At 40.7% G+C, this 25,558-nt stretch overlaps 20 non-coding genes across 20 annotated transcripts; 5 read left to right on the top strand and 15 right to left on the bottom strand.

The window, feature by feature from the left end:
- The first annotated feature begins 481 nt into the window (after positions 1-481).
- LOC130658235 (5S ribosomal RNA) lies at positions 482-600 on the top strand. The gene has a single exon (XR_008985451.1). It is a non-coding gene; the product is annotated as a 5S ribosomal RNA (ribosomal RNA).
- A 328-nt stretch (positions 601-928) lies between these two features.
- LOC130660443 (U1 spliceosomal RNA) lies at positions 929-1,093 on the bottom strand. The gene has a single exon (XR_008987642.1). It is a non-coding gene; the product is annotated as a U1 spliceosomal RNA (small nuclear RNA).
- Positions 1,094-1,278: 185 nt separating this feature from the next.
- On the bottom strand, positions 1,279-1,470 carry LOC130661458 (U2 spliceosomal RNA). Its single transcript, XR_008988650.1, has one exon. It is a non-coding gene; the product is annotated as a U2 spliceosomal RNA (small nuclear RNA).
- A 322-nt stretch (positions 1,471-1,792) lies between these two features.
- Positions 1,793-1,865, bottom strand: Trnar-acg (transfer RNA arginine (anticodon ACG)). The gene has a single exon. It is a non-coding gene; the product is annotated as a tRNA-Arg (tRNA).
- Positions 1,866-6,330: 4,465 nt separating this feature from the next.
- LOC130658233 (5S ribosomal RNA) lies at positions 6,331-6,449 on the top strand. The gene has a single exon (XR_008985449.1). It is a non-coding gene; the product is annotated as a 5S ribosomal RNA (ribosomal RNA).
- Positions 6,450-6,777: 328 nt separating this feature from the next.
- Positions 6,778-6,942, bottom strand: LOC130660192 (U1 spliceosomal RNA). Its single transcript, XR_008987392.1, has one exon. It is a non-coding gene; the product is annotated as a U1 spliceosomal RNA (small nuclear RNA).
- Positions 6,943-7,127: 185 nt separating this feature from the next.
- LOC130661238 (U2 spliceosomal RNA) lies at positions 7,128-7,319 on the bottom strand. The gene has a single exon (XR_008988432.1). It is a non-coding gene; the product is annotated as a U2 spliceosomal RNA (small nuclear RNA).
- A 322-nt stretch (positions 7,320-7,641) lies between these two features.
- Trnar-acg (transfer RNA arginine (anticodon ACG)) lies at positions 7,642-7,714 on the bottom strand. Its single transcript has one exon. It is a non-coding gene; the product is annotated as a tRNA-Arg (tRNA).
- Positions 7,715-12,182: 4,468 nt separating this feature from the next.
- On the top strand, positions 12,183-12,301 carry LOC130658232 (5S ribosomal RNA). Its single transcript, XR_008985448.1, has one exon. It is a non-coding gene; the product is annotated as a 5S ribosomal RNA (ribosomal RNA).
- Positions 12,302-12,629: 328 nt separating this feature from the next.
- LOC130660191 (U1 spliceosomal RNA) lies at positions 12,630-12,794 on the bottom strand. The gene has a single exon (XR_008987391.1). It is a non-coding gene; the product is annotated as a U1 spliceosomal RNA (small nuclear RNA).
- A 185-nt stretch (positions 12,795-12,979) lies between these two features.
- Positions 12,980-13,171, bottom strand: LOC130661237 (U2 spliceosomal RNA). Its single transcript, XR_008988431.1, has one exon. It is a non-coding gene; the product is annotated as a U2 spliceosomal RNA (small nuclear RNA).
- Positions 13,172-13,493: 322 nt separating this feature from the next.
- On the bottom strand, positions 13,494-13,566 carry Trnar-acg (transfer RNA arginine (anticodon ACG)). The gene has a single exon. It is a non-coding gene; the product is annotated as a tRNA-Arg (tRNA).
- A 4,468-nt stretch (positions 13,567-18,034) lies between these two features.
- On the top strand, positions 18,035-18,153 carry LOC130658230 (5S ribosomal RNA). Its single transcript, XR_008985447.1, has one exon. It is a non-coding gene; the product is annotated as a 5S ribosomal RNA (ribosomal RNA).
- Positions 18,154-18,481: 328 nt separating this feature from the next.
- Positions 18,482-18,646, bottom strand: LOC130660190 (U1 spliceosomal RNA). Its single transcript, XR_008987390.1, has one exon. It is a non-coding gene; the product is annotated as a U1 spliceosomal RNA (small nuclear RNA).
- Positions 18,647-18,831: 185 nt separating this feature from the next.
- LOC130661236 (U2 spliceosomal RNA) lies at positions 18,832-19,023 on the bottom strand. The gene has a single exon (XR_008988430.1). It is a non-coding gene; the product is annotated as a U2 spliceosomal RNA (small nuclear RNA).
- Positions 19,024-19,345: 322 nt separating this feature from the next.
- On the bottom strand, positions 19,346-19,418 carry Trnar-acg (transfer RNA arginine (anticodon ACG)). Its single transcript has one exon. It is a non-coding gene; the product is annotated as a tRNA-Arg (tRNA).
- A 4,468-nt stretch (positions 19,419-23,886) lies between these two features.
- LOC130658229 (5S ribosomal RNA) lies at positions 23,887-24,005 on the top strand. The gene has a single exon (XR_008985446.1). It is a non-coding gene; the product is annotated as a 5S ribosomal RNA (ribosomal RNA).
- A 328-nt stretch (positions 24,006-24,333) lies between these two features.
- Positions 24,334-24,498, bottom strand: LOC130660189 (U1 spliceosomal RNA). Its single transcript, XR_008987389.1, has one exon. It is a non-coding gene; the product is annotated as a U1 spliceosomal RNA (small nuclear RNA).
- Positions 24,499-24,683: 185 nt separating this feature from the next.
- Positions 24,684-24,875, bottom strand: LOC130661235 (U2 spliceosomal RNA). Its single transcript, XR_008988429.1, has one exon. It is a non-coding gene; the product is annotated as a U2 spliceosomal RNA (small nuclear RNA).
- Positions 24,876-25,197: 322 nt separating this feature from the next.
- Trnar-acg (transfer RNA arginine (anticodon ACG)) lies at positions 25,198-25,270 on the bottom strand. Its single transcript has one exon. It is a non-coding gene; the product is annotated as a tRNA-Arg (tRNA).
- Between the last annotated feature and the right edge of the window lie 288 nt (positions 25,271-25,558).

The raw sequence follows: 25,558 nt of genomic DNA, 5'->3' as shown, positions 1-25,558 counted from the left end.
TCCTTCGTAGAGGGCACTATGCTAACCGAATTGGATCTGGAGCACCAGTTTACTTAGCAGCCGTCTTGGAATATTTATCTGCTGAGATATTGGAGTTGGCTGGTAACGCAGCAAGAGACAACAAAAAAGCTAGGATTATTCCAAGACATTTACAATTGGCTGTTCGTAATGATGAAGAATTAAACAAACTTTTGAGCGGTGTAACCATTGCAGCTGGTGGTGTTTTGCCAAACATTCAAGCTGTCTTACTCCCAAAGAAGAACGACAAAGGACAGAAGAAGTAAACCGCTACACTCAGAAAACAACGGCTATTTTTATAGCCACACATCTTTAAAAAAACATTGTTTTTTTCACAAAACTATAACCTTAAAGTCTAATAGATAATCCATGCATACGCCTTGTCCTAAGTAACTCAAAGAAATTAAATAAAAAAATTTGATCACAACGTCAAAATAAATTGCACGTATTTGCACCTACTAATGTCTACGGCCATACCACGATGAACACACCCGTTCTCGTCTGATCACGGAAGTTAAGCATCGTCGGGCCGGGATAGTACTTGGATGGGGGACCGCCTGGGAACTCCCGGTGTCGTAGGCTTTTCATTTTCATTTGCTGTGATATATTTCTTGTTATAACAATTAAGGAACGTGGCGGTTGTTGAAAGTGTTTCCTATGACATTTTCCTACGACATTTTCAGGTGATAGTACGAGAAAAAAGAGCTTTCAAATGCATACAAACTCGATCTATTGCCGATCATCCAATAACCCTGACGGAATGGCAAATAAAATAAAATTCCGCCGCCTTCCGAGGACTTATATCGCAATCACGTTTCGTAACAGCCAAGCGAGGTTTTACCTTAGCGTTTAAGTCACCACCGACATTTGGCCGCGCAACTTTTCTAAGCTCATTCATTTTGACTTAAGGAGGGGGCGAGCGCGGACGCAGGCCCCCACTACCAGAAATTGTACGGTCGAGTTACTGACGTTTGCAGTAATCGCAGAGGTCAGCCCAAGCGTAGTGCAATGCAAGAGCCTTACTCTGGAAGAAAACCCTCATTGATCAGTCTTTACTTCCCCGTCAGGTAAGTATGAGTTGGAACTGCACCGTAGCATGAGGGTACCCTTCAAAGTTTGTTAATGCTTGTGGCTTGAGTGTGTTATAAACTGCCGTGTCGCGGGGCATAGGCTGTATTCTCCCCCAGTGTACGCGTTTTGTTCCCGCCGTAGACTATGCAGAGTGCCGTCGGAAAGAGGACTGCTATTATTCTTTTATTGCTTATGTGGGTCGCCATCGGTAATAGTGCAACACCAAGGCAACCCGTGGTCACGGCGTGAATGAATCCACCTCCATGACCCAAGGCCAAAAATCAGATTAATATACTGACCATTCAGAGAATGGCCTACCAGATATTAAACTGATAAGAACAGATACTACACTTGATCTTAGCCATTAGGCCGAGAAGCGATAAAGAACAAGCGTTGCCATGATAGGCATCGTCCACACACCGTAACTGCTTGTGGAGCATGTCACGTTACTGTAAAGCTTACAACTGTCACCGCGTACGGATGGACGGCGACATAGTAAAAATCACGGCTGTTGATTTAGCCGTAGGATGGAGAGCGACTGTAGCGAGTGGATGGTAACTTACATGAATGCTAACAAAGGCGACGATACTAAGTGCGTGATATTACTTTCCAATATGTCTGCGTACATTCCGTTTATCAACGCATTACGCCAGAACGTGCGCGCGCGTTACACAGTAGACCATGCAGCCGAAATGCGACAGTGCGACCCTGCCAGGAGTCGAACCTGGAATCCCCTGATTCGTAGTCAGATGCCTTATCCATTGGGCCACAGGGCCATGCTTATGACTTCGCCCCATCGTCATTTTGGCTTGCGCATTCGTTTTACTTACGACAGAATTCTTCGTGTTTGTAGCCATGAAAGAAAGGGACTTCTGTGAGTGAATTTTTTTACTGTGGTCTAATAAAAAAGTCGAAACGCAGTGCCCAATATATGAATTGCTCCTAATAGCCGGAAACAGGCCGTGTCGATGATGTAGGCCGACATACGCAACGCAAACCAAAGAACGCTTTATGAAAATCCTAACACGAGCGCGGAAGAAGCCCAAATTAACAGACTAGATGTAATGCTGAAGACCTCAAACTCCAGCAGCTTCTCTTGCAGACTATTGCGTCGTACTACAAATAAAAATTAACATGCTTTCGCATAGTCGCGGCACCCAAAACGGACATTATACGATGTACAGAAACACACATTTCTGTTTTCGCGCCAAATCAATTCCCGGGAGTGGTACTTTTACGTCCGCATACTTCGCACCGTCTTAAATTATATCTCATTTACACGGTAATGTTTAGTATACTTCTACTGTGATAACAAGCATCGTTTATCGTTGGATTGTTGTAAGAAAACATTAAAAATGAGTGAAGCAGCTTCTCCAAAGAAAATCGCACCCAAGAAGAAACCTGCTGCAAAGAAGACAGCTGATCACCCTAAATATGTGGACATGATCAAGGCTGCTATCGCTACCCTAAAGGAACGCGGTGGTTCATCTCGCCAAGCTATTACAAAATATATTCATGCAAATTACAAAGTTGCTGAAAACTCAGATCATCATCTGAAAATGGCTCTTAAACGAGGAGTAACATCAGGCGATTTGATTCAAACTAAAGGCACTGGTGCTTCTGGATCATTCAAGCTAGGTCAGGTAAAAAAAGAAAAACCTAAGAAAAAGGCCGCAGCAAAAAAGCCAACGGCAAAGAAGCCTACTGCAAAGAAAAGTACACCAAAAAAGAAGCCAGCAAAGAAGAGCACGCCAAAGAAAGCAGCAAAGAAGCCTGCCACAAAGAAAGCCTCGGCTAAGAAACCAGCAGCTAAGAAACCCACAAAGAAGCCTGTTGCTAAAAAACCTGCAGCAAAGAAGGTCAAAAAGACTCCCAAAAAGGCAGCAAAGAAGACCGCAAAAAAATAATTTGTGTGTATCTGGCTATTACATTAACAAACGGCTATTTTTATAGCCACACATTTACAAAAAAACATTATCTTGGTACAAAGTTAAACTTGTTTAAGTCACTTAAACAGTTAAAAAAGAGTAAATTTAAGATTAGATTCCCTAAGTTTAAGTATTTTCGTTTTTAAATTTCTTATTTTCTTGCTTTTACTTTTCTTGCCCTTCATATTTTTAACATTGTCAAACTTTATGTAGCATAAAATTTTTATGTAGCATAAAATTTAAACAGAAAGCAGGACAAAGTTTGATATAAAAAGCTAGCCGTAATATTTTTTATGGATGTGTGGCTATAAAAATAGCCGTTTTTTGTTTGGTAAGATGCTTAGGCACGTTCCCCACGAATTCTTCTTGCCAACTGGATGTCTTTAGGCATGATTGTAACTCGTTTTGCGTGAATGGCACACAAGTTAGTATCCTCGAACAAGCCAACAAGGTACGCTTCAGAAGCCTCTTGCAGAGCCATAACGGCTGTGCTCTGGAATCGCAGATCTGTTTTGAAGTCCTGAGCAATTTCTCGCACAAGACGCTGGAAAGGCAACTTGCGGATCAAGAGCTCGGTTGACTTCTGGTATCTTCTGATTTCTCTGAGAGCAACTGTACCAGGTCTGTAACGATGTGGTTTTTTCACTCCTCCAGTAGCTGGTGCGCTTTTCCTCGCAGCTTTAGTGGCGAGTTGTTTTCGTGGAGCCTTTCCTCCAGTAGATTTACGTGCAGTTTGCTTTGTACGAGCCATATCTTAAGAAGTCGATGTAGTACGGATACACAAGACGGTCTAAAATGCACTATCGCGCCAAAGTTTTATTTCTCATATTGATTGACAGCTAAGGTTCAAAACAAACCATTTGATTGGTGCTAAGAAAGTAATTTCTGATTGGCTGCATAATGACATTACGCTCATTACTTTAACATTTTTATAAAATCTGTGTTTTTTGGCTACGGGAAAACGGCTGTATCTTCTGATACACAAAAGCTTTTGACTTTTTTTTTTTTTAGTAAGTAGCAGAAGGTTTGGCGAATTCCAACGATGCCAAATTTATTGCCTTACTGAAACATTAAGACCACGAATTTTTAAAAAAACTACAGTTTTACTTAAAAAAATGTACAAAATGTTCGGAACATTTTGTAATGACGCAACTCTATTGGTTAATTAGGGTGTTTCCACGAGCAGTAGGTAATTTTATGGCCTCTTTTTAAAGCTGTCTGAATTCTGTTAACTCAAACGTTGTTTTTGTACTCGTTCTGTACGCAACTATATCAATATGTCTGGACGCGGAAAAGGAGGTAAAGGATTGGGAAAAGGAGGTGCTAAACGTCACCGAAAAATTCTTCGTGATAACATTCCGGGAATCACAAAACCTGCTATTCGGCGTCTTGCTCGACGAGGTGGTGTCAAACGTATCTCTGGCCTTATCTATGAGGAAACCAGAGGTGTACTGAAGGTTTTCTTAGAGAATGTTATTCGTGATGCTGTAACCTACACAGAGCACGCTAAACGCAAGACCGTTACCGCTATGGATGTTGTTTATGCCTTAAAACGTCAAGGAAGAACTCTTTACGGATTCGGAGGTTAAGCGTTGTCATTGCTCAACAAAAACGGCTATTTTTATAGCCACAAATCTTTTAAAACATTACTTTGTGCACGCTTCCAAATTACACAATGTGTAAAGTCTTGTCACAGTTACATTTATTGCTATACAATACTATGTCATATATGACACAAAAAAAATTTAGAAATACTTTGTAGGGTTAATTTGCCTGGGAGTGTTTCCGTGAAAAGCTGGGTTAAGTTAAATGTAAGCAATAACATGGATCAATGTACTTGTCTTTTCTGCAAGTACAGCTAATAATACGTATGAAAAGTGAAGCTAATCCACACACACATGGGGAAGTATTTTAAATGTAGGCTAGTGTTCTTAAGCACATTTAGAAGTTTTATTAACTTCGGTTAACTTGTAGTGACGCCAAGTAAATGTTTTTTTAAAGATGTGTGGTCTTAAAAAAGACCGTTTGTGTTTGGTAGACGTTGGTTTACTTGCTGCTTGTGTATTTTGTGACGGCTTTTGTTCCTTCACTGACTGCGTGTTTTGCAAGTTCTCCAGGCAAGAGAAGACGTACTGCGGTTTGAATTTCACGAGAAGAGATGGTCGACTTTTTGTTTTGAAGAGCCAAACGCGAAGCTTCGGAAGCAATGCGCTCAAAGATGTCGTTGACAAATGAGTTCATGATGCTCATAGCTTTGCTTGAAACTCCGACATCTGGGTGAACTTGTTTCAAAACATTGTAGATGTAAATAGCATAACTTTCCTTTCTCTTTCTCTTGCGTTTCTTTTCACCAGTTCCACCAATCTTTCCTCCTTTTTTGCCGGCTCTTTTTTCACCTTTCTTGGCTACTTTAGGTGCCTGTTTTCCTCCTTTAGCTGCTGCGTCAGACATGGTTAAAAATTTTTGCTACTTAACTTGTAAATAAGCATTAAACTGCAAGTCAAAACTTTTTGTTTATAAGTAAAAAAATCGGATCGAATTCGATCCGAAAACGCCGATACGCAATTTAATTGGTTAAAAAAAAAATCTTTTGTTTAATACTTAATTATGATTGGTTAAAAAAACATGATTTCGATCCTATTTTTATGATGAAAAAACGAGTAAAGTTTATTTCGTTAACACTTACGTTAAATATTCGTACGTTTTTGTATTAACTTACAAATCAAATCGCAGTTATGTCTGGACGTGGAAAAGGTGGAAAAGCTAAGGCTAAAGCCAAGACAAGATCCTCAAGAGCTGGACTTCAATTTCCAGTCGGTAGAGTGCATAGATTCCTTCGTAGAGGGCACTATGCTAACCGAATTGGATCTGGAGCACCAGTTTACTTAGCAGCCGTCTTGGAATATTTATCTGCTGAGATATTGGAGTTGGCTGGTAACGCAGCAAGAGACAACAAAAAAGCTAGGATTATTCCAAGACATTTACAATTGGCTGTTCGTAATGATGAAGAATTAAACAAACTTTTGAGCGGTGTAACCATTGCAGCTGGTGGTGTTTTGCCAAACATTCAAGCTGTCTTACTCCCAAAGAAGAACGACAAAGGACAGAAGAAGTAAACCGCTACACTCAGAAAACAACGGCTATTTTTATAGCCACACATCTTTAAAAAAACATTGTTTTTTTCACAAAACTATAACCTTAAAGTCTAATAGATAATCCATGCATACGCCTTGTCCTAAGTAACTCAAAGAAATTAAATAAAAAAATTTGATCACAACGTCAAAATAAATTGCACGTATTTGCACCTACTAATGTCTACGGCCATACCACGATGAACACACCCGTTCTCGTCTGATCACGGAAGTTAAGCATCGTCGGGCCGGGATAGTACTTGGATGGGGGACCGCCTGGGAACTCCCGGTGTCGTAGGCTTTTCATTTTCATTTGCTGTGATATATTTCTTGTTATAACAATTAAGGAACGTGGCGGTTGTTGAAAGTGTTTCCTATGACATTTTCCTACGACATTTTCAGGTGATAGTACGAGAAAAAAGAGCTTTCAAATGCATACAAACTCGATCTATTGCCGATCATCCAATAACCCTGACGGAATGGCAAATAAAATAAAATTCCGCCGCCTTCCGAGGACTTATATCGCAATCACGTTTCGTAACAGCCAAGCGAGGTTTTACCTTAGCGTTTAAGTCACCACCGACATTTGGCCGCGCAACTTTTCTAAGCTCATTCATTTTGACTTAAGGAGGGGGCGAGCGCGGACGCAGGCCCCCACTACCAGAAATTGTACGGTCGAGTTACTGACGTTTGCAGTAATCGCAGAGGTCAGCCCAAGCGTAGTGCAATGCAAGAGCCTCACTCTGGAAGAAAACCCTCATTGATCAGTCTTTACTTCCCCGTCAGGTAAGTATGAGTTGGAACTGCACCGTAGCATGAGGGTACCCTTCAAAGTTTGTTAATGCTTGTGGCTTGAGTGTGTTATAAACTGCCGTGTCGCGGGGCATAGGCTGTATTCTCCCCCAGTGTACGCGTTTTGTTCCCGCCGTAGACTATGCAGAGTGCCGTCGGAAAGAGGACTGCTATTATTCTTTTATTGCTTATGTGGGCCGCCATCGGTAATAGTGCAACACCAAGGCAACCCGTGGTCACGGCGTGAATGAATCCACCTCCATGACCCAAGGCCAAAAATCAGATTAATATACTGACCATTCAGAGAATGGCCTACCAGATATTAAACTGATAAGAACAGATACTACACTTGATCTTAGCCATTAGGCCGAGAAGCGATAAAGAACAAGCGTTGCCATGATAGGCATCGTCCACACACCGTAACTGCTTGTGGAGCATGTCACGTTACTGTAAAGCTTACAACTGTCACCGCGTACGGATGGACGGCGACATAGTAAAAATCACGGCTGTTGATTTAGCCGTAGGATGGAGAGCGACTGTAGCGAGTGGATGGTAACTTACATGAATGCTAACAAAGGCGACGATACTAAGTGCGTGATATTACTTTCCAATATGTCTGCGTACATTCCGTTTATCAACGCATTACGCCAGAACGTGCGCGCGCGTTACACAGTAGACCATGCAGCCGAAATGCGACAGTGCGACCCTGCCAGGAGTCGAACCTGGAATCCCCTGATTCGTAGTCAGATGCCTTATCCATTGGGCCACAGGGCCATGCTTATGACTTCGCCCCATCGTCATTTTGGCTTGCGCATTCGTTTTACTTACGACAGAATTCTTCGTGTTTGTAGCCATGAAAGAAAGGGACTTCTGTGAGTGAATTTTTTTACTGTGGTCTAATAAAAAAGTCGAAACGCAGTGCCCAATATATGAATTGCTCCTAATAGCCGGAAACAGGCCGTGTCGATGATGTAGGCCGACATACGCAACGCAAACCAAAGAACGCTTTATGAAAATCCTAACACGAGCGCGGAAGAAGCCCAAATTAACAGACTAGATGTAATGCTGAAGACCTCAAACTCCAGCAGCTTCTCTTGCAGACTATTGCGTCGTACTACAAATAAAAATTAACATGCTTTCGCATAGTCGCGGCACCCAAAACGGACATTATACGATGTACAGAAACACACATTTCTGTTTTCGCGCCAAATCAATTCCCGGGAGTGGTACTTTTACGTCCGCATACTTCGCACCGTCTTAAATTATATCTCATTTACACGGTAATGTTTAGTATACTTCTACTGTGATAACAAGCATCGTTTATCGTTGGATTGTTGTAAGAAAACATTAAAAATGAGTGAAGCAGCTTCTCCAAAGAAAATCGCACCCAAGAAGAAACCTGCTGCAAAGAAGACAGCTGATCACCCTAAATATGTGGACATGATCAAGGCTGCTATCGCTACCCTAAAGGAACGCGGTGGTTCATCTCGCCAAGCTATTACAAAATATATTCATGCAAATTACAAAGTTGCTGAAAACTCAGATCATCATCTGAAAATGGCTCTTAAACGAGGAGTAACATCAGGCGATTTGATTCAAACTAAAGGCACTGGTGCTTCTGGATCATTCAAGCTAGGTCAGGTAAAAAAAGAAAAACCTAAGAAAAAGGCCGCAGCAAAAAAGCCAACGGCAAAGAAGCCTACTGCAAAGAAAAGTACACCAAAAAAGAAGCCAGCAAAGAAGAGCACGCCAAAGAAAGCAGCAAAGAAGCCTGCCACAAAGAAAGCCTCGGCTAAGAAACCAGCAGCTAAGAAACCCACAAAGAAGCCTGTTGCTAAAAAACCTGCAGCAAAGAAGGTCAAAAAGACTCCCAAAAAGGCAGCAAAGAAGACCGCAAAAAAATAATTTGTGTGTATCTGGCTATTACATTAACAAACGGCTATTTTTATAGCCACACATTTACAAAAAAACATTATCTTGGTACAAAGTTAAACTTGTTTAAGTCACTTAAACAGTTAAAAAAGAGTAAATTTAAGATTAGATTCCCTAAGTTTAAGTATTTTCGTTTTTAAATTTCTTATTTTCTTGCTTTTACTTTTCTTGCCCTTCATATTTTTAACATTGTCAAACTTTATGTAGCATAAAATTTTTATGTAGCATAAAATTTAAACAGAAAGCAGGACAAAGTTTGATATAAAAAGCTAGCCGTAATATTTTTTATGGATGTGTGGCTATAAAAATAGCCGTTTTTTGTTTGGTAAGATGCTTAGGCACGTTCCCCACGAATTCTTCTTGCCAACTGGATGTCTTTAGGCATGATTGTAACTCGTTTTGCGTGAATGGCACACAAGTTAGTATCCTCGAACAAGCCAACAAGGTACGCTTCAGAAGCCTCTTGCAGAGCCATAACGGTTGTGCTCTGGAATCGCAGATCTGTTTTGAAGTCCTGAGCAATTTCTCGCACAAGACGCTGGAAAGGCAACTTGCGGATCAAGAGCTCGGTTGACTTCTGGTATCTTCTGATTTCTCTGAGAGCAACTGTACCAGGTCTGTAACGATGTGGTTTTTTCACTCCTCCAGTAGCTGGTGCGCTTTTCCTCGCAGCTTTAGTGGCGAGTTGTTTTCGTGGAGCCTTTCCTCCAGTAGATTTACGTGCAGTTTGCTTTGTACGAGCCATATTTTAAGAAGTCGATGTAGTACGGATACACAAGACGGTCTAAAATGCACTATCGCGCCAAAGTTTTATTTCTCATATTGATTGACAGCTAAGGTTCAAAACAAACCATTTGATTGGTGCTAAGAAAGTAATTTCTGATTGGCTGCATAATGACATTACGCTCATTACTTTAACATTTTTATAAAATCTGTGTTTTTTGGCTACGGGAAAACGGCTGTATCTTCTGATACACAAAAGCTTTTGACTTTTTTTTTTTTTAGTAAGTAGCAGAAGGTTTGGCGAATTCCAACGATGCCAAATTTATTGCCTTACTGAAACATTAAGACCACGAATTTTTAAAAAAACTACAGTTTTACTTAAAAAAATGTACAAAATGTTCGGAACATTTTGTAATGACGCAACTCTATTGGTTAATTAGGGTGTTTCCACGAGCAGTAGGTAATTTTATGGCCTCTTTTTAAAGCTGTCTGAATTCTGTTAACTCAAACGTTGTTTTTGTACTCGTTCTGTACGCAACTATATCAATATGTCTGGACGCGGAAAAGGAGGTAAAGGATTGGGAAAAGGAGGTGCTAAACGTCACCGAAAAATTCTTCGTGATAACATTCAGGGAATCACAAAACCTGCTATTCGGCGTCTTGCTCGACGAGGTGGTGTCAAACGTATCTCTGGCCTTATCTATGAGGAAACCAGAGGTGTACTGAAGGTTTTCTTAGAGAATGTTATTCGTGATGCTGTAACCTACACAGAGCACGCTAAACGCAAGACCGTTACCGCTATGGATGTTGTTTATGCCTTAAAACGTCAAGGAAGAACTCTTTACGGATTCGGAGGTTAAGCGTTGTCATTGCTCAACAAAAACGGCTATTTTTATAGCCACAAATCTTTTAAAACATTACTTTGTGCACGCTTCCAAATTACACAATGTGTAAAGTCTTGTCACAGTTACATTTATTGCTATACGATACTATGTCATATATGACACAAAAAAAATTTAGAAATACTTTGTAGGGTTAATTTGCCTGGGAGTGTTTCCGTGAAAAGCTGGGTTAAGTTAAATGTAAGCAATAACATGGATCAATGTACTTGTCTTTTCTGCAAGTACAGCTAATAATACGTATGAAAAGTGAAGCTAATCCACACACACATGGGGAAGTATTTTAAATGTAGGCTAGTGTTCTTAAGCACATTATTTAGAAGTTTTATTAACTTCGGTTAACTTGTAGTGACGCCAAGTAAATGTTTTTTTAAAGATGTGTGGTCTTAAAAAAGACCGTTTGTGTTTGGTAGACGTTGGTTTACTTGCTGCTTGTGTATTTTGTGACGGCTTTTGTTCCTTCACTGACTGCGTGTTTTGCAAGTTCTCCAGGCAAGAGAAGACGTACTGCGGTTTGAATTTCACGAGAAGAGATGGTCGACTTTTTGTTTTGAAGAGCCAAACGCGAAGCTTCGGAAGCAATGCGCTCAAAGATGTCGTTGACAAATGAGTTTATGATGCTCATAGCTTTGCTTGAAACTCCGACATCTGGGTGAACTTGTTTCAAAACATTGTAGATGTAAATAGCATAACTTTCCTTTCTCTTTCTCTTGCGTTTCTTTTCACCAGTTCCACCAATCTTTCCTCCTTTTTTGCCGGCTCTTTTTTCACCTTTCTTGGCTACTTTAGGTGCCTGTTTTCCTCCTTTAGCTGCTGCGTCAGACATGGTTAAAAATTTTTGCTACTTAACTTGTAAATAAGCATTAAACTGCAAGTCAAAACTTTTTGTTTATAAGTAAAAAAATCGGATCGAATTCGATCCGAAAACGCCGATACGCAATTTAATTGGTTAAAAAAAAAATCTTTTGTTTAATACTTAATTATGATTGGTTAAAAAAACATGATTTCGATCCTATTTTTATGATGAAAAAACGAGTAAAGTTTATTTCGTTAACACTTACGTTAAATATTCGTACGTTTTTGTATTAACTTACAAATCAAATCGCAGTTATGTCTGGACGTGGAAAAGGTGGAAAAGCTAAGGCTAAAGCCAAGACAAGATCCTCAAGAGCTGGACTTCAATTTCCAGTCGGTAGAGTGCACAGATTCCTTCGTAGAGGGCACTATGCTAACCGAATTGGATCTGGAGCACCAGTTTACTTAGCAGCCGTCTTGGAATATTTATCTGCTGAGATATTGGAGTTGGCTGGTAACGCAGCAAGAGACAACAAAAAAGCTAGGATTATTCCAAGACATTTACAATTGGCTGTTCGTAATGATGAAGAATTAAACAAACTTTTGAGCGGTGTAACCATTGCAGCTGGTGGTGTTTTGCCAAACATTCAAGCTGTCTTACTCCCAAAGAAGAACGACAAAGGACAGAAGAAGTAAACCGCTACACTCAGAAAACAACGGCTATTTTTATAGCCACACATCTTTAAAAAAACATTGTTTTTTTCACAAAACTATAACCTTAAAGTCTAATAGATAATCCATGCATACGCCTTGTCCTAAGTAACTCAAAGAAATTAAATAAAAAAATTTGATCACAACGTCAAAATAAATTGCACGTATTTGCACCTACTAATGTCTACGGCCATACCACGATGAACACACCCGTTCTCGTCTGATCACGGAAGTTAAGCATCGTCGGGCCGGGATAGTACTTGGATGGGGGACCGCCTGGGAACTCCCGGTGTCGTAGGCTTTTCATTTTCATTTGCTGTGATATATTTCTTGTTATAACAATTAAGGAACGTGGCGGTTGTTGAAAGTGTTTCCTATGACATTTTCCTACGACATTTTCAGGTGATAGTACGAGAAAAAAGAGCTTTCAAATGCATACAAACTCGATCTATTGCCGATCATCCAATAACCCTGACGGAATGGCAAATAAAATAAAATTCCGCCGCCTTCCGAGGACTTATATCGCAATCACGTTTCGTAACAGCCAAGCGAGGTTTTACCTTAGCGTTTAAGTCACCACCGACATTTGGCCGCGCAACTTTTCTAAGCTCATTCATTTTGACTTAAGGAGGGGGCGAGCGCGGACGCAGGCCCCCACTACCAGAAATTGTACGGTCGAGTTACTGACGTTTGCAGTAATCGCAGAGGTCAGCCCAAGCGTAGTGCAATGCAAGAGCCTCACTCTGGAAGAAAACCCTCATTGATCAGTCTTTACTTCCCCGTCAGGTAAGTATGAGTTGGAACTGCACCGTAGCATGAGGGTACCCTTCAAAGTTTGTTAATGCTTGTGGCTTGAGTGTGTTATAAACTGCCGTGTCGCGGGGCATAGGCTGTATTCTCCCCCAGTGTACGCGTTTTGTTCCCGCCGTAGACTATGCAGAGTGCCGTCGGAAAGAGGACTGCTATTATTCTTTTATTGCTTATGTGGGCCGCCATCGGTAATAGTGCAACACCAAGGCAACCCGTGGTCACGGCGTGAATGAATCCACCTCCATGACCCAAGGCCAAAAATCAGATTAATATACTGACCATTCAGAGAATGGCCTACCAGATATTAAACTGATAAGAACAGATACTACACTTGATCTTAGCCATTAGGCCGAGAAGCGATAAAGAACAAGCGTTGCCATGATAGGCATCGTCCACACACCGTAACTGCTTGTGGAGCATGTCACGTTACTGTAAAGCTTACAACTGTCACCGCGTACGGATGGACGGCGACATAGTAAAAATCACGGCTGTTGATTTAGCCGTAGGATGGAGAGCGACTGTAGCGAGTGGATGGTAACTTACATGAATGCTAACAAAGGCGACGATACTAAGTGCGTGATATTACTTTCCAATATGTCTGCGTACATTCCGTTTATCAACGCATTACGCCAGAACGTGCGCGCGCGTTACACAGTAGACCATGCAGCCGAAATGCGACAGTGCGACCCTGCCAGGAGTCGAACCTGGAATCCCCTGATTCGTAGTCAGATGCCTTATCCATTGGGCCACAGGGCCATGCTTATGACTTCGCCCCATCGTCATTTTGGCTTGCGCATTCGTTTTACTTACGACAGAATTCTTCGTGTTTGTAGCCATGAAAGAAAGGGACTTCTGTGAGTGAATTTTTTTACTGTGGTCTAATAAAAAAGTCGAAACGCAGTGCCCAATATATGAATTGCTCCTAATAGCCGGAAACAGGCCGTGTCGATGATGTAGGCCGACATACGCAACGCAAACCAAAGAACGCTTTATGAAAATCCTAACACGAGCGCGGAAGAAGCCCAAATTAACAGACTAGATGTAATGCTGAAGACCTCAAACTCCAGCAGCTTCTCTTGCAGACTATTGCGTCGTACTACAAATAAAAATTAACATGCTTTCGCATAGTCGCGGCACCCAAAACGGACATTACACGATGTACAGAAACACACATTTCTGTTTTCGCGCCAAATCAATTCCCGGGAGTGGTACTTTTACGTCCGCATACTTCGCACCGTCTTAAATTATATCTCATTTACACGGTAATGTTTAGTATACTTCTACTGTGATAACAAGCATCGTTTATCGTTGGATTGTTGTAAGAAAACATTAAAAATGAGTGAAGCAGCTTCTCCAAAGAAAATCGCACCCAAGAAGAAACCTGCTGCAAAGAAGACAGCTGATCACCCTAAATATGTGGACATGATCAAGGCTGCTATCGCTACCCTAAAGGAACGCGGTGGTTCATCTCGCCAAGCTATTACAAAATATATTCATGCAAATTACAAAGTTGCTGAAAACTCAGATCATCATCTGAAAATGGCTCTTAAACGAGGAGTAACATCAGGCGATTTGATTCAAACTAAAGGCACTGGTGCTTCTGGATCATTCAAGCTAGGTCAGGTAAAAAAAGAAAAACCTAAGAAAAAGGCCGCAGCAAAAAAGCCAACGGCAAAGAAGCCTACTGCAAAGAAAAGTACACCAAAAAAGAAGCCAGCAAAGAAGAGCACGCCAAAGAAAGCAGCAAAGAAGCCTGCCACAAAGAAAGCCTCGGCTAAGAAACCAGCAGCTAAGAAACCCACAAAGAAGCCTGTTGCTAAAAAACCTGCAGCAAAGAAGGTCAAAAAGACTCCCAAAAAGGCAGCAAAGAAGACCGCAAAAAAATAATTTGTGTGTATCTGGCTATTACATTAACAAACGGCTATTTTTATAGCCACACATTTACAAAAAAACATTATCTTGGTACAAAGTTAAACTTGTTTAAGTCACTTAAACAGTTAAAAAAGAGTAAATTTAAGATTAGATTCCCTAAGTTTAAGTATTTTCGTTTTTAAATTTCTTATTTTCTTGCTTTTACTTTTCTTGCCCTTCATATTTTTAACATTGTCAAACTTTATGTAGCATAAAATTTTTATGTAGCATAAAATTTAAACAGAAAGCAGGACAAAGTTTGATATAAAAAGCTAGCCGTAATATTTTTTATGGATGTGTGGCTATAAAAATAGCCGTTTTTTGTTTGGTAAGATGCTTAGGCACGTTCCCCACGAATTCTTCTTGCCAACTGGATGTCTTTAGGCATGATTGTAACTCGTTTTGCGTGAATGGCACACAAGTTAGTATCCTCGAACAAGCCAACAAGGTACGCTTCAGAAGCCTCTTGCAGAGCCATAACGGCTGTGCTCTGGAATCGCAGATCTGTTTTGAAGTCCTGAGCAATTTCTCGCACAAGACGCTGGAAAGGCAACTTGCGGATCAAGAGCTCGGTTGACTTCTGGTATCTTCTGATTTCTCTGAGAGCAACTGTACCAGGTCTGTAACGATGTGGTTTTTTCACTCCTCCAGTAGCTGGTGCGCTTTTCCTCGCAGCTTTAGTGGCGAGTTGTTTTCGTGGAGCCTTTCCTCCAGTAGATTTACGTGCAGTTTGCTTTGTACGAGCCATATTTTAAGAAGTCGATGTAGTACGGATACACAAGACGGTCTAAAATGCACTATCGCGCCAAAGTTTTATTTCTCATATTGATTGACAGCTAAGGTTCAAAACAAACCATTTGATTGGTGCTAAGAAAGTAATTTCTGATTGGCTGCATAATGACATTACGCTCATTACTTTAACATTTTTATAAAATCTGTGTTTTTTGGCTACGGGAAAACGGCTGTATCTTCTGATACACAAAAGCTTTTGACTTTTTTTTTTTTTAGTAAGTAGCAGAAGGTTTGGCGAATTCCAACGATGCCAAATTTATTGCCTTACTGAAACATTAAGACCACGAATTTTTAAAAAAACTACAGTTTTACTTAAAAAAATGTACAAAATGTTCGGAACATTTTGTAATGACGCAACTCTATTGGTTAATTAGGGTGTTTCCACGAGCAGTAGGTAATTTTATGGCCTCTTTTTAAAGCTGTCTGAATTCTGTTAACTCAAACGTTGTTTTTGTACTCGTTCTGTACGCAACTATATCAATATGTCTGGACGCGGAAAAGGAGGTAAAGGATTGGGAAAAGGAGGTGCTAAACGTCACCGAAAAATTCTTCGTGATAACATTCAGGGAATCACAAAACCTGCTATTCGGCGTCTTGCTCGACGAGGTGGTGTCAAACGTATCTCTGGCCTTATCTATGAGGAAACCAGAGGTGTACTGAAGGTTTTCTTAGAGAATGTTATTCGTGATGCTGTAACCTACACAGAGCACGCTAAACGCAAGACCGTTACCGCTATGGATGTTGTTTATGCCTTAAAACGTCAAGGAAGAACTCTTTACGGATTCGGAGGTTAAGCGTTGTCATTGCTCAACAAAAACGGCTATTTTTATAGCCACAAATCTTTTAAAACATTACTTTGTGCACGCTTCCAAATTACACAATGTGTAAAGTCTTGTCACAGTTACATTTATTGCTATACGATACTATGTCATATATGACACAAAAAAAATTTAGAAATACTTTGTAGGGTTAATTTGCCTGGGAGTGTTTCCGTGAAAAGCTGGGTTAAGTTAAATGTAAGCAATAACATGGATCAATGTACTTGTCTTTTCTGCAAGTACAGCTAATAATACGTATGAAAAGTGAAGCTAATCCACACACACATGGGGAAGTATTTTAAATGTAGGCTAGTGTTCTTAAGCACATTATTTAGAAGTTTTATTAACTTCGGTTAACTTGTAGTGACGCCAAGTAAATGTTTTTTTAAAGATGTGTGGTCTTAAAAAAGACCGTTTGTGTTTGGTAGACGTTGGTTTACTTGCTGCTTGTGTATTTTGTGACGGCTTTTGTTCCTTCACTGACTGCGTGTTTTGCAAGTTCTCCAGGCAAGAGAAGACGTACTGCGGTTTGAATTTCACGAGAAGAGATGGTCGACTTTTTGTTTTGAAGAGCCAAACGCGAAGCTTCGGAAGCAATGCGCTCAAAGATGTCGTTGACAAATGAGTTCATGATGCTCATAGCTTTGCTTGAAACTCCGACATCTGGGTGAACTTGTTTCAAAACATTGTAGATGTAAATAGCATAACTTTCCTTTCTCTTTCTCTTGCGTTTCTTTTCACCAGTTCCACCAATCTTTCCTCCTTTTTTGCCGGCTCTTTTTTCACCTTTCTTGGCTACTTTAGGTGCCTGTTTTCCTCCTTTAGCTGCTGCGTCAGACATGGTTAAAAATTTTTGCTACTTAACTTGTAAATAAGCATTAAACTGCAAGTCAAAACTTTTTGTTTATAAGTAAAAAAATCGGATCGAATTCGATCCGAAAACGCCGATACGCAATTTAATTGGTTAAAAAAAAAATCTTTTGTTTAATACTTAATTATGATTGGTTAAAAAAACATGATTTCGATCCTATTTTTATGATGAAAAAACGAGTAAAGTTTATTTCGTTAACACTTACGTTAAATATTCGTACGTTTTTGTATTAACTTACAAATCAAATCGCAGTTATGTCTGGACGTGGAAAAGGTGGAAAAGCTAAGGCTAAAGCCAAGACAAGATCCTCAAGAGCTGGACTTCAATTTCCAGTCGGTAGAGTGCATAGATTCCTTCGTAGAGGGCACTATGCTAACCGAATTGGATCTGGAGCACCAGTTTACTTAGCAGCCGTCTTGGAATATTTATCTGCTGAGATATTGGAGTTGGCTGGTAACGCAGCAAGAGACAACAAAAAAGCTAGGATTATTCCAAGACATTTACAATTGGCTGTTCGTAATGATGAAGAATTAAACAAACTTTTGAGCGGTGTAACCATTGCAGCTGGTGGTGTTTTGCCAAACATTCAAGCTGTCTTACTCCCAAAGAAGAACGACAAAGGACAGAAGAAGTAAACCGCTACACTCAGAAAACAACGGCTATTTTTATAGCCACACATCTTTAAAAAAACATTGTTTTTTTCACAAAACTATAACCTTAAAGTCTAATAGATAATCCATGCATACGCCTTGTCCTAAGTAACTCAAAGAAATTAAATAAAAAAATTTGATCACAACGTCAAAATAAATTGCACGTATTTGCACCTACTAATGTCTACGGCCATACCACGATGAACACACCCGTTCTCGTCTGATCACGGAAGTTAAGCATCGTCGGGCCGGGATAGTACTTGGATGGGGGACCGCCTGGGAACTCCCGGTGTCGTAGGCTTTTCATTTTCATTTGCTGTGATATATTTCTTGTTATAACAATTAAGGAACGTGGCGGTTGTTGAAAGTGTTTCCTATGACATTTTCCTACGACATTTTCAGGTGATAGTACGAGAAAAAAGAGCTTTCAAATGCATACAAACTCGATCTATTGCCGATCATCCAATAACCCTGACGGAATGGCAAATAAAATAAAATTCCGCCGCCTTCCGAGGACTTATATCGCAATCACGTTTCGTAACAGCCAAGCGAGGTTTTACCTTAGCGTTTAAGTCACCACCGACATTTGGCCGCGCAACTTTTCTAAGCTCATTCATTTTGACTTAAGGAGGGGGCGAGCGCGGACGCAGGCCCCCACTACCAGAAATTGTACGGTCGAGTTACTGACGTTTGCAGTAATCGCAGAGGTCAGCCCAAGCGTAGTGCAATGCAAGAGCCTCACTCTGGAAGAAAACCCTCATTGATCAGTCTTTACTTCCCCGTCAGGTAAGTATGAGTTGGAACTGCACCGTAGCATGAGGGTACCCTTCAAAGTTTGTTAATGCTTGTGGCTTGAGTGTGTTATAAACTGCCGTGTCGCGGGGCATAGGCTGTATTCTCCCCCAGTGTACGCGTTTTGTTCCCGCCGTAGACTATGCAGAGTGCCGTCGGAAAGAGGACTGCTATTATTCTTTTATTGCTTATGTGGGCCGCCATCGGTAATAGTGCAACACCAAGGCAACCCGTGGTCACGGCGTGAATGAATCCACCTCCATGACCCAAGGCCAAAAATCAGATTAATATACTGACCATTCAGAGAATGGCCTACCAGATATTAAACTGATAAGAACAGATACTACACTTGATCTTAGCCATTAGGCCGAGAAGCGATAAAGAACAAGCGTTGCCATGATAGGCATCGTCCACACACCGTAACTGCTTGTGGAGCATGTCACGTTACTGTAAAGCTTACAACTGTCACCGCGTACGGATGGACGGCGACATAGTAAAAATCACGGCTGTTGATTTAGCCGTAGGATGGAGAGCGACTGTAGCGAGTGGATGGTAACTTACATGAATGCTAACAAAGGCGACGATACTAAGTGCGTGATATTACTTTCCAATATGTCTGCGTACATTCCGTTTATCAACGCATTACGCCAGAACGTGCGCGCGCGTTACACAGTAGACCATGCAGCCGAAATGCGACAGTGCGACCCTGCCAGGAGTCGAACCTGGAATCCCCTGATTCGTAGTCAGATGCCTTATCCATTGGGCCACAGGGCCATGCTTATGACTTCGCCCCATCGTCATTTTGGCTTGCGCATTCGTTTTACTTACGACAGAATTCTTCGTGTTTGTAGCCATGAAAGAAAGGGACTTCTGTGAGTGAATTTTTTTACTGTGGTCTAATAAAAAAGTCGAAACGCAGTGCCCAATATATGAATTGCTCCTAATAGCCGGAAACAGGCCGTGTCGATGATGTAGGCCGACATACGCAACGCAAACCAAAGAACGCTTTATGAAAATCCTAACACGAGCGCGGAAGAAGCCCAAATTAACAGACTAGATGTAATGCTGAAGACATCAAACTCCAGCAGCTTCTCTTGCAGACTATTGCGTCGTACTACAAATAAAAATTAACATGCTTTCGCATAGTCGCGGCACCCAAAACGGACATTATACGATGTACAGAAACACACATTTCTGTTTTCGCGCCAAATCAATTCCCGGGAGTGGTACTTTTACGTCCGCATACTTCGCACCGTCTTAAATTATATCTCATTTACACGGTAATGTTTAGTATACTTCTACTGTGATAACAAGCATCGTTTATCGTTGGATTGTTGTAAGAAAACATTAAAAATGAGTGAAGCAGCTTCTCCAAAGAAAATCGCACCCAAGAAGAAACCTGCTGCAAAGAAGACAGCTGATCACCCTAAATATGTGGACATGATCAAGGCTGCTATCGCTACCCTAAAGGAACGCGGTGGTTCATCTCGCCAAGCTATTACAAAATATATTCATGCAAATTACAAAGTTGCTGAAAACTCAGATCATCATCTGAAAATGGCTCTTAAACGAGGAGTAACATCAGGCGATTTGATTCAAACTAAAGGCACTGGTGCTTCTGGATCATTCAAGCTAGGTCAGGTAAAAAAAGAAAAACCTAAGAAAAAGGCCGCAGCAAAAAAGCCAACGGCAAAGAAGCCTACTGCAAAGAAAAGTACACCAAAAAAGAAGCCAGCAAAGAAGAGCACGCCAAAGAAAGCAGCAAAGAAGCCTGCCACAAAGAAAGCCTCGGCTAAGAAACCAGCAGCTAAGAAACCCACAAAGAAGCCTGTTGCTAAAAAACCTGCAGCAAAGAAGGTCAAAAAGACTCCCAAAAAGGCAGCAAAGAAGACCGCAAAAAAATAATTTGTGTGTATCTGGCTATTACATTAACAAACGGCTATTTTTATAGCCACACATTTACAAAAAAACATTATCTTGGTACAAAGTTAAACTTGTTTAAGTCACTTAAACAGTTAAAAAAGAGTAAATTTAAGATTAGATTCCCTAAGTTTAAGTATTTTCGTTTTTAAATTTCTTATTTTCTTGCTTTTACTTTTCTTGCCCTTCATATTTTTAACATTGTCAAACTTTATGTAGCATAAAATTTTTATGTAGCATAAAATTTAAACAGAAAGCAGGACAAAGTTTGATATAAAAAGCTAGCCGTAATATTTTTTATGGATGTGTGGCTATAAAAATAGCCGTTTTTTGTTTGGTAAGATGCTTAGGCACGTTCCCCACGAATTCTTCTTGCCAACTGGATGTCTTTAGGCATGATTGTAACTCGTTTTGCGTGAATGGCACACAAGTTAGTATCCTCGAACAAGCCAACAAGGTACGCTTCAGAAGCCTCTTGCAGAGCCATAACGGCTGTGCTCTGGAATCGCAGATCTGTTTTGAAGTCCTGAGCAATTTCTCGCACAAGACGCTGGAAAGGCAACTTGCGGATCAAGAGCTCGGTTGACTTCTGGTATCTTCTGATTTCTCTGAGAGCAACTGTACCAGGTCTGTAACGATGTGGTTTTTTCACTCCTCCAGTAGCTGGTGCGCTTTTCCTCGCAGCTTTAGTGGCGAGTTGTTTTCGTGGAGCCTTTCCTCCAGTAGATTTACGTGCAGTTTGCTTTGTACGAGCCATATTTTAAGAAGTCGATGTAGTACGGATACACAAGACGGTCTAAAATGCACTATCGCGCCAAAGTTTTATTTCTCATATTGATTGACAGCTAAGGTTCAAAACAAACCATTTGATTGGTGCTAAGAAAGTAATTTCTGATTGGCTGCATAATGACATTACGCTCATTACTTTAACATTTTTATAAAATCTGTGTTTTTTGGCTACGGGAAAACGGCTGTATCTTCTGATACACAAAAGCTTTTGACTTTTTTTTTTTTTAGTAAGTAGCAGAAGGTTTGGCGAATTCCAACGATGCCAAATTTATTGCCTTACTGAAACATTAAGACCACGAATTTTTAAAAAAACTACAGTTTTACTTAAAAAAATGTACAAAATGTTCGGAACATTTTGTAATGACGCAACTCTATTGGTTAATTAGGGTGTTTCCACGAGCAGTAGGTAATTTTATGGCCTCTTTTTAAAGCTGTCTGAATTCTGTTAACTCAAACGTTGTTTTTGTACTCGTTCTGTACGCAACTATATCAATATGTCTGGACGCGGAAAAGGAGGTAAAGGATTGGGAAAAGGAGGTGCTAAACGTCACCGAAAAATTCTTCGTGATAACATTAAGGGAATCACAAAACCTGCTATTCGGCGTCTTGCTCGACGAGGTGGTGTCAAACGTATCTCTGGCCTTATCTATGAGGAAACCAGAGGTGTACTGAAGGTTTTCTTAGAGAATGTTATTCGTGATGCTGTAACCTACACAGAGCACGCTAAACGCAAGACCGTTACCGCTATGGATGTTGTTTATGCCTTAAAACGTCAAGGAAGAACTCTTTACGGATTCGGAGGTTAAGCGTTGTCATTGCTCAACAAAAACGGCTATTTTTATAGCCACAAATCTTTTAAAACATTACTTTGTGCACGCTTCCAAATTACACAATGTGTAAAGTCTTGTCACAGTTACATTTATTGCTATACGATACTATGTCATATATGACACAAAAAAAATTTAGAAATACTTTGTAGGGTTAATTTGCCTGGGAGTGTTTCCGTGAAAAGCTGGGTTAAGTTAAATGTAAGCAATAACATGGATCAATGTACTTGTCTTTTCTGCAAGTACAGCTAATAATACGTATGAAAAGTGAAGCTAATCCACACACACATGGGGAAGTATTTTAAATGTAGGCTAGTGTTCTTAAGCACATTATTTAGAAGTTTTATTAACTTCGGTTAACTTGTAGTGACGCCAAGTAAATGTTTTTTTAAAGATGTGTGGTCTTAAAAAAGACCGTTTGTGTTTGGTAGACGTTGGTTTACTTGCTGCTTGTGTATTTTGTGACGGCTTTTGTACCTTCACTGACTGCGTGTTTTGCAAGTTCTCCAGGCAAGAGAAGACGTACTGCGGTTTGAATTTCACGAGAAGAGATGGTCGACTTTTTGTTTTGAAGAGCCAAACGCGAAGCTTCGGAAGCAATGCGCTCAAAGATGTCGTTGACAAATGAGTTCATGATGCTCATAGCTTTGCTTGAAACTCCGACATCTGGGTGAACTTGTTTCAAAACATTGTAGATGTAAATAGCATAACTTTCCTTTCTCTTTCTCTTGCGTTTCTTTTCACCAGTTCCACCAATCTTTCCTCCTTTTTTGCCGGCTCTTTTTTCACCTTTCTTGGCTACTTTAGGTGCCTGTTTTCCTCCTTTAGCTGCTGCGTCAGACATGGTTAAAAATTTTTGCTACTTAACTTGTAAATAAGCATTAAACTGCAAGTCAAAACTTTTTGTTTATAAGTAAAAAAATCGGATCGAATTCGATCCGAAAACGCCGATACGCAATTTAATTGGTTAAAAAAAAAATCTTTTGTTTAATACTTAATTATGATTGGTTAAAAAAACATGATTTCGATCCTATTTTTATGATGAAAAAACGAGTAAAGTTTATTTCGTTAACACTTACGTTAAATATTCGTACGTTTTTGTATTAACTTACAAATCAAATCGCAGTTATGTCTGGACGTGGAAAAGGTGGAAAAGCTAAGGCTAAAGCCAAGACAAGATCCTCAAGAGCTGGACTTCAATTTCCAGTCGGTAGAGTGCATAGATTCCTTCGTAGAGGGCACTATGCTAACCGAATTGGATCTGGAGCACCAGTTTACTTAGCAGCCGTCTTGGAATATTTATCTGCTGAGATATTGGAGTTGGCTGGTAACGCAGCAAGAGACAACAAAAAAGCTAGGATTATTCCAAGACATTTACAATTGGCTGTTCGTAATGATGAAGAATTAAACAAACTTTTGAGCGGTGTAACCATTGCAGCTGGTGGTGTTTTGCCAAACATTCAAGCTGTCTTACTCCCAAAGAAGAACGACAAAGGACAGAAGAAGTAAACCGCTACACTCAGAAAACAACGGCTATTTTTATAGCCACACATCTTTAAAAAAACATTGTTTTTTTCACAAAACTATAACCTTAAAGTCTAATAGATAATCCATGCATACGCCTTGTCCTAAGTAACTCAAAGAAATTAAATAAAAAAATTTGATCACAACGTCAAAATAAATTGCACGTATTTGCACCTACTAATGTCTACGGCCATACCACGATGAACACACCCGTTCTCGTCTGATCACGGAAGTTAAGCATCGTCGGGCCGGGATAGTACTTGGATGGGGGACCGCCTGGGAACTCCCGGTGTCGTAGGCTTTTCATTTTCATTTGCTGTGATATATTTCTTGTTATAACAATTAAGGAACGTGGCGGTTGTTGAAAGTGTTTCCTATGACATTTTCCTACGACATTTTCAGGTGATAGTACGAGAAAAAAGAGCTTTCAAATGCATACAAACTCGATCTATTGCCGATCATCCAATAACCCTGACGGAATGGCAAATAAAATAAAATTCCGCCGCCTTCCGAGGACTTATATCGCAATCACGTTTCGTAACAGCCAAGCGAGGTTTTACCTTAGCGTTTAAGTCACCACCGACATTTGGCCGCGCAACTTTTCTAAGCTCATTCATTTTGACTTAAGGAGGGGGCGAGCGCGGACGCAGGCCCCCACTACCAGAAATTGTACGGTCGAGTTACTGACGTTTGCAGTAATCGCAGAGGTCAGCCCAAGCGTAGTGCAATGCAAGAGCCTCACTCTGGAAGAAAACCCTCATTGATCAGTCTTTACTTCCCCGTCAGGTAAGTATGAGTTGGAACTGCACCGTAGCATGAGGGTACCCTTCAAAGTTTGTTAATGCTTGTGGCTTGAGTGTGTTATAAACTGCCGTGTCGCGGGGCATAGGCTGTATTCTCCCCCAGTGTACGCGTTTTGTTCCCGCCGTAGACTATGCAGAGTGCCGTCGGAAAGAGGACTGCTATTATTCTTTTATTGCTTATGTGGGCCGCCATCGGTAATAGTGCAACACCAAGGCAACCCGTGGTCACGGCGTGAATGAATCCACCTCCATGACCCAAGGCCAAAAATCAGATTAATATACTGACCATTCAGAGAATGGCCTACCAGATATTAAACTGATAAGAACAGATACTACACTTGATCTTAGCCATTAGGCCGAGAAGCGATAAAGAACAAGCGTTGCCATGATAGGCATCGTCCACACACCGTAACTGCTTGTGGAGCATGTCACGTTACTGTAAAGCTTACAACTGTCACCGCGTACGGATGGACGGCGACATAGTAAAAATCACGGCTGTTGATTTAGCCGTAGGATGGAGAGCGACTGTAGCGAGTGGATGGTAACTTACATGAATGCTAACAAAGGCGACGATACTAAGTGCGTGATATTACTTTCCAATATGTCTGCGTACATTCCGTTTATCAACGCATTACGCCAGAACGTGCGCGCGCGTTACACAGTAGACCATGCAGCCGAAATGCGACAGTGCGACCCTGCCAGGAGTCGAACCTGGAATCCCCTGATTCGTAGTCAGATGCCTTATCCATTGGGCCACAGGGCCATGCTTATGACTTCGCCCCATCGTCATTTTGGCTTGCGCATTCGTTTTACTTACGACAGAATTCTTCGTGTTTGTAGCCATGAAAGAAAGGGACTTCTGTGAGTGAATTTTTTTACTGTGGTCTAATAAAAAAGTCGAAACGCAGTGCCCAATATATGAATTGCTCCTAATAGCCGGAAACAGGCCGTGTCGATGATGTAGGCCGACATACGCAACGCAAACCAAAGAACGCTTTATGAAAATCCTAACACGAGCGCGGAAGAAGCCCAAATTAACAGACTAGATGTA

This window comes from Hydractinia symbiolongicarpus, chromosome 9, assembly GCF_029227915.1.
Source record: "Hydractinia symbiolongicarpus strain clone_291-10 chromosome 9, HSymV2.1, whole genome shotgun sequence".
Classification (NCBI taxonomy): Eukaryota; Metazoa; Cnidaria; class Hydrozoa; order Anthoathecata; family Hydractiniidae; genus Hydractinia; species Hydractinia symbiolongicarpus.
Note: the sequence above shows the minus strand (reverse complement) of the source record. Positions and strands in the feature narration are given on the sequence as shown.